Source organism: Cryptomeria japonica, chromosome 4 (genome assembly GCF_030272615.1).
Source record: "Cryptomeria japonica chromosome 4, Sugi_1.0, whole genome shotgun sequence".
Taxonomy (NCBI): Eukaryota; Viridiplantae; Streptophyta; class Pinopsida; order Cupressales; family Cupressaceae; genus Cryptomeria; species Cryptomeria japonica.
The window spans coordinates 702405761-702413803 of record NC_081408.1 but is presented as its reverse complement, the minus strand read 5'-3'; positions in this window follow the sequence as shown (position 1 = coordinate 702413803).

The window sequence follows — 8043 nt, the reverse complement described above, 5'->3', positions numbered from 1 at the left end:
AAGTCCTAGACCTTCCTCTTCCATATAATCTCCTATTAGGCAGACCATGGATTCATGTCATGCAAGCAGTACCATCCACTTACCATCAATGCATCAAGTTTCCACATAATGGAGTAGAGATTACTATATTTGGTGATGCCAACCCATTTGCCTTTTGCAACAATATAAGACATCAACCAAATATCATAGTACCCAACAATAGAGAAGCCATTGCATCAATATCCTTTATCCACCCAACTTCTTTCACTAGTTCACCAATTCCTACACCCAAATAGGAAAAGCTAAAAATGAAGGTCAATAAGAGTATAATATTAGTCAGCTTTTCTGTGTTGGCCAACTACTCCTTTCACCTAGGACTCATGGAAAACCACAAATGTCACTCAAGCCACTTGTTGCAGCCAACACTAATACACTTGATGGATTTAACCTAGGCAGATCACAAGAATAGGAAACTATTGATGAAGACTTGGCAAGATGGATCTACAAAGACCCTTCTGATACAACTAGACAACAAATCAATATCCCTACATAGAACTATGGTAAAGGTTTTACCCTAATGCAAAATATGGTCTATGATGCCCATAGTGCATTAAGATCACACAAACAAGGTGTACAAGAGCCATTGCAACCGTTGTTACAATCATGAGATAAAACTGGACTCGGATTCAAACCCGGTTCAGGAGGCTCTTCTAAGCTTAGGATTCCAAGCAAACAAAAGTAAACCACTTCCAAATTCATCCCTTCCAGAAGCAAGATAGTGTCTATTGTAGATCAACCTACAAATCCAAGTCACAAAAACACTTCTCAATTGAAGTCCACACATACAACGAGTTGGCAAAAGAGTTATGTTGCACTCCAACCCATCACTTTGGGGATAAAACTTGTGTCTGGTTTAGACACCCAAGCAACATTAACAATCTTGTCAAATAAAACCCCTACAATAGCTATCGACAAACATTTCACATCAGTCGACATCCCTATAACATACAATGATAGAGTTCTACCAAGTGATTCTGAGACCGATTCAAATGAATATGAATGGGGTTCTTTACATGATTCTGACAAGGATTCTTTAGAAGATAAAAGATCTGACGAAGATCCATGGATCAAAGACCTTTTAGGATTCAGATACTGAAGATACTTCAAGAACAGATAGGTCACCTCTTGAGCCCGATTACAAAGAGGATAGTACTGACGATGACCTTGATTCCTCCATACTTACCCTAACTGACGCATCCTATGACCTCAATCTCATTGATGAAGCCATGCCAATTATTCACCCTAAACTCATTGATTGGGACCAACAAGATCCCCCACACCCTGACACTTTCCAAAATGATAACACAATCATAGACTTTCTTGAATTGCAGGCTAGCATACCAAGTGGGGATCACAAGGTTGGATTCACTTTTGAACTTAGCAGTGTGACTTGCTTTGGAGAGAATGCCAAACCTTTCAGTCGCAAAAATATTGCAATCAAAACAAGATCCTCAAATGAAAATGACAATATGATACTTTTGGAGACCAAAAGAGTAAAAGCAAAGGACACATCCAAGGGTGAAAACCTCTTTGAGGTACCTGAAGATTGAAGGTTTGATGTTCTCCCCTTTAGGACAAATCAAGAGAGATTGTCCATTCTTATTAAAAACATAAAGGAAGTCAATTTGGGGGCACCGAAAAATCCACACATAATACATCTAGCAGAATCACAGACTCCAGTTGAAGATCCTGATTTTATAGTTATTTCAAAAATGACAAATCAATTTTGCATGGTCATATGCAGATATGCCAGGACTAGATCTAGAGCTCGTAATGCATTATTTGACAACAGCAGAAGGAGCAAAACCAGTCAAACAAAAGCTCTGAAAGATGCATCCACATATTGCATTATTAGTAAAAGCAAAACTCAAGAAACTATTAGATGTTAGTTTCATAAGACCCATCGATTATGCAGAATGGATCTCCAACATTGTGCCAGTGGCAAAACCAACTGGGGGCATCTGTATCTATACGAATTTTAGAGATCTCAACAAAGCATGTCGTAAGGACGACTTCCCTCTTCCAAACATTGATATGATCGTGGACCTCACAACACGACATGCAATGCTATCACTCATGGATGGATTTTCAAGATACAACTAGATCAACATTGCTCTAGAGGATCAACACAAAACAACTTTTACATACCCATGGGGTACATATGTTGGCATATTGGCATAAATATTGATGATATTGATGAATCGTATAAGGACTGTTGGTGATGATATAGTTGAGATGTTGTTTGATGACTTGATGATCGGTTTGTGTTGTCATTGATGGTAACTATGGTTATATTGTTCTATCATGTTATCTAAGTCATATACAATTGACCAAAAAGCTATGGAATGGATTTGACAGTTAAACTAGCAAATAGGATTTTAACTGGCAAATGTGAAACTGTGTTATACTAAGCCAATAAGCCCTCATCGTCTAAGTAATTGGATCTTGAGATTGATGAAGAATTTGGTGTTGCAGTTTGGAATATGTGTTGGTAACATTGTAATGAGGTTATGACCAGAACCGTTTTGGCTACTGGAAGTCATGTTTGTGATTGACTGATGTATTTTCTGTATGGTTTGTGTATGTTTTAAGAACCGGTGTTTAATTCTCATAACCGGTGATGATTTTGAGTTCGGTGGTGTCTTACATTATGTTTGTAAGTTGGTGATGATATGGTTGAAACCGTGTGAAGTGTTTGAATTATATTTTGGTGCGATCAAAGAGTGAATTTCTTGGTAATGTGCAAAGTGCTTAATAGAATGAGCTAAGGTTTTGAAAGTGTATCAGATTGAGGTGCGGTGATCATTCAAGAAATGCAATTGATTTATAATTGATTGTAATGATCCATATGATGATCTGTAATGAGTTGTAAAGATATATGACGATATATGATGTAAATCTTAGGGTTTTGAAACCGACTAAGTTGTAAAGTCTATTTAGGGTAAGTTTGTGATGATTTACTGTGTCGGTGATCAAAAGAAGAGTGTGTGTCTGCAAGAGAGAAGCAAATTGGAGCAGAAAAGGATCTATACAAGCAAGAGTGCTCTTTTTTAGATCATTCATCTATTGTTCCCTAACAATTGCAACATACTCAAAATCTCTTAACTGGGTAGGTCCTGACATACCTGATTGTATAAACCCCTTAACTAGGTGACAAATTAGCTTGGGTTCTAAATCCTTTCACAAGGTTACTCCTAATAGAGTAAAGCTCCTAATAGGGCTGAGGTAAATCCCTTAATTGGGGGACTCATAACAAGGTCTGCTCCTAACCGGGCATATTTGTAAGCTTCTAACCGGGCTAGGCTCCTAACAGGGTGCATTCCAAAAGAGTGCAAAAATCTTGTGGGTACCAATTCCCACCATAGTTTTTCCCATTTGGGTTTCCACGTGAAAGTCCTGGTGTTCATGTGATGATTGATTTCTTATGTGTTGAGTTGATATCTTTCTATTGCATGCATGTTGATGAACACTTAAATGAGCAGTTTCATAAATCTGATTAGGTGTATGATTTCAGTTGTTACCGGTATTGTTTATGAGTTGTTTTGAAAGAAGTTTGTGGTGGTTGTTAAATTTTTTAAGTTGATTGTTATTACCGATTCACCCCCCCTCTCAGTAATAATTGGTTCCTCACAAATAACAATTGGCATCAGAGCATTGGTCCTTTGTGTGCAAAAGCTTAACCGCTTGAGGAAAATATCCGCAGGAAAATGATGAAGAAGAAGGGTCTGAAGTTTACTAAGGACAACTACACAATATGGAAAGATAGGATGAAGATTTATATCAAAGGTATGGGTTCTCAGTTTTGGCAACATGTTACTACTAAATATGTACCCCCTACCGGTCCTCTAACTCCAAATCAGCTTAAGGAGCAACAGGAAAACAATCAAGCATGGAAGCCATTGTAAGTGCACTGTTTGATATTGAATACAATGATGTACATGGATTAGAAACTACATCTGAAGTTTGGGAGAAATTAGAACTAATCTATGGTGGTGACAAACATGTTCAAAAAGCTAAGGAAGATAGTCTTAGAGGTAAATTTGATGATATGAGAATGGTAGAAGGTGAAAATATAGCTCAGTATGGACAAAGGATTGAAGAGGTTGTCAGTGGTATTAAAAGTGCTGGAGGAAAGATTGAAGATGACACTGTTGTAAGTAAGATGTTAAGAACTCTTTTACCTGCCTATGCTATAAGAGTTTCTGCTATTCAAGAGTTAAGGTCAGTAAGTACTGATAAAGTCACTATTGATTGTCTTATTGGTAAACTGATTGCATTTGAATTAAATAGTTTTCATAACAATATAACTAAGACATCTGAATCAGATTTTAAAGCATCTGTAACTGGTACACCTATGAGAAATGGGAAAGATGTATGTCACAATTATGACTACAGATCTAGTCATGGCAGTAGCAAAGGAGACAATGATGATGAAGACCGTGTGATGGAGTTTGAAGCTATTTTGGCTAAGAGACTTCCAAGAGGCACTGGTAAATATAAAGGTAAACTACCTCTCAAGTGTTTCTCTTTGCAATAAGATTGGACATATTGTTGCAAATTGCCCTAATAGTGATAGTAAGGAGAAGTTTAGGAAATATAAAGGAAAATGGAAGAAACAATGCTATGTTGCAGTTGATGAAGGTGTCACAGATGAGGAATCTGAAGATGAGGACAACGAGGAGATTGTCTTTGTTGCTGTGAACGAAGATCTGAGTGATGAAAAGGCCTTGGTATCTCAGTTTGACTCTAGTGATGGGTGGATAATAGATAGTGGTTGATCACATCACATGACCGGTGATAAGAACAATTTCATATCCCTTGAAGAGTTTGATGGCGATGTGGTAAGATTTGGTAATAACTCACCCTGCATGGTAAAAGGTAAAGGATCTATTTCACTAAATGGTAAGAGTAATGTAGATGATGTTTATTTGGTTAAAGGCTTAAAACATAACTTGCTGAGTGTTGGGCAACTAAAGGATAAAAGGATATCACCTTGAGTTTAAAAAATGAGTGTGCAAGATCATGGGATGCAATGCAGATTTGATTGCTACTAGTAAACAGACTAGAGGTAATATTTTTCATCTGAATGCTAATGTGAATAGTTGTTTGATGGCTAAAATTGAAGATAGCTGGTTGTGGCACAAAAGGTTTTGTCATGTCAACTTTGATAATTTGATAAAGGTCACCAAATCAAGTATGGTGAGAGGTATGCCCCAACTTGTTAAACTAGATAATGTGTTATGCAAATATTGTCAGATGGGTAAGATGACTTCAACATCTTTTAAGAGAAAATCTTTTTCTTCAGAGCATATTCTTGATTTAGTGCATACTGATCTATGCGGTCCTATGAGGACTATAAGTTATTATGGTGATAAGTATTTTATGATTTTCACTGATGATTTTTCAAGGATGATGTGGGTAACTTTCTTGAAGGAGAAATCAGAGGCTTTCAACAAATTCAAGATCTTTAAAGCCCTAGTTGAAAAGGAAACCGACAAGAATCTAAAGTTCTTAAGATCTGACCGGGGTGGAGAATTTACTTCTGATGAGTTTACCAGGTATTATGAAGAACATGGAATAAAGAGACAAATTTCAACACCTAGGACTCCACGGCAGAATGGCATTGCAGAGAGGAGAAACAGAACAAAAGTGGAAGCTGCTAGAACAATGTTGATACAAGGAGATGTTCTAAAAATGTTTTGGAGAGAAGCAATTAGCATTGTTGTTTATACTTTGAACTAGGTTCTTGTGAAGAAAGGTAATGATAAAACACCTTATGAACTTGGGCATGGTGAGATTCCTACTGTCGGCTACTTTAAGGTTTTTGGTAGTAGATGTTTTATTAAGAGAGATGATTTTACTGGAAAGTTTGATGCGAAGAGTGATGAAGGAATATTTCTTGGATATTCTACCAAGAGGAAAGCATTCAAATGTTATAATAAAAGGACAAAGAAAATTGTTGAGAGTGTTAATATTAAAATTGATGAATTTTCAGACAAACCCAATGAGTCCAGCAAATCTGAGCCTGCTGATCATAAAGAAAAACTTGTGTATATTGAACCGGAAGTGTAGAAGGAAGATGAGCAGAACAATGCAAAAATAGGAGCTCAACTGGTAAGCAATGAAGAAGATGATGAGCATGAAGAAGAAAGCATTGCACTGGAAACAATAATCCCAAGATATGTAAAGCTAAATCATTCAGAAGACCAGATTATAGGTGACAAGAATGCTGGTGTGCAGACAAGAAGGAAAATAAGAGAGAATTCTTGTCTGATTTCAACTACTGAGCCGAAGAATGTTAGAGAAGCTTTGAAAGATGAAAACTGGTTGAATGCAATGAATGAATAACTTGACAGGATTGAGAAGAATAACACATGGTCTCTTGTTCCTAGACTGGAAGACAAAAATGTTATTGGGACAAAATGGGTATTCAGAAACAAACTTAATGAGGATGGTGAAGTTGTTAGAAACAAGGCGAGGTTAGTTTGCAAAAGGTATGCACAAGAAGAAGCTGAAGACTATGGTGAAACCTTTGCACCGGTGGAAAGACTTGAAGGTGTAGAATGTTGCTTGTCTTTGTTGCTTTTAAAGGATTTAAGGTATGTCATATGGACGTTAAATCAACTTTTCTGAATGGTATCTTGGAAGAAGAAGTATATATAGAACAACCAGATGGTTTTGCATTGAGTGAAGATGAAAATATGGGTTGCAAACTACACAAGGCGCTATATGGATTGAAGCAAGCTCCCAAAGCATGGTTTGAAAGATTGCATGCACATCTGATCAAGATAGGATTCCGGAGAAGCAGTGAAGACAGTAACATATATTTGAAGACTGAAGGAGACAAAATGTTACTTGTTGAAGTTTTTGTTGATGATATAATATTTGGTAGAAATGATGACATGTGTATGTTTTTGGCTAATGAAATGAAGAAAGAATTTGAGATGTCTCTTATCAGTGAGACAAAATTCTTTATTGGTTTATAGATTCAACAACTGGAGAATGGAATATTTATCTGTCAAACTAAGTATGTTAAAGAAGTCTTGAAGACTTTTGGCATGGAAGATTGTAAACCGGTTGGTACTCCGATGGTGACATGTGGTAAATTGTAAAAACAAGATGATTCACCGTATGTTGATGAGAAAGAATATAGGTCTATGACTAGAAAGTTGCATTGTGTTGTTCACAGTAGACCGGATATTGCACATGTTGTTGGATTGGTTGCAAGTTTTCATAAAGATCCTAAGGAGACACACATGGTAGAGATAAAAAGGATATTCAAGTATTTGAAAGGAACAACTGGTTATGGTTTATGGTCTCCTTACAATGATAATTTTTCTGTAAAAGTTTTCATAGATGCAGACTGGGCTGGAAATGTTGATGATCGGAAAAGCACAACCGGTGGAGCTTTCTTTTTAGGAGAAAGATTTGTGTCCTGGATAAGCAAGAAATAATCTTGTATTTCACAATCTACAACTGAAGTAGAATATGTGTCAACATCAATGAATTGTACTCAGGCTACATGGATGAGACATATTTTGGAAGATTTTAAGGAAGACATGTCTGAACCAATAACCATTCATTGTGATAACACTAGTGCTATTAATATTTCAAAAAATCTTGTGTTACATGCAAGAATAAAGCACATTGAGTTGAAGTATCACTTTCTAAGGGAAAGAGTATAGGAGAAGAAAGTACAAATGGAGTATGTGTCTAGCAAAGAGCAATTAGCAGATATATTCACTAAACCTTTACCTAAGACAACCTTTGAATATCTCAGAGGTAGATTAGGGGTTGTACCCCTGCACAAGATCAACTAAGATGCTAGTGATGCATCAATCCGGTGAATTCATTGACTATCTTTCAGTTTTGGATTGATGTGAAGTGGGCTATTCCTCAGGGGGGGGGGTAGCTATGATGAGATAAGCAAAGATGAAGACAACAGAGGTATTTGTGCCTTTGGCATTGTTGTCAAAGGGGGAGAAGAATTAGCTGAAGATCAAC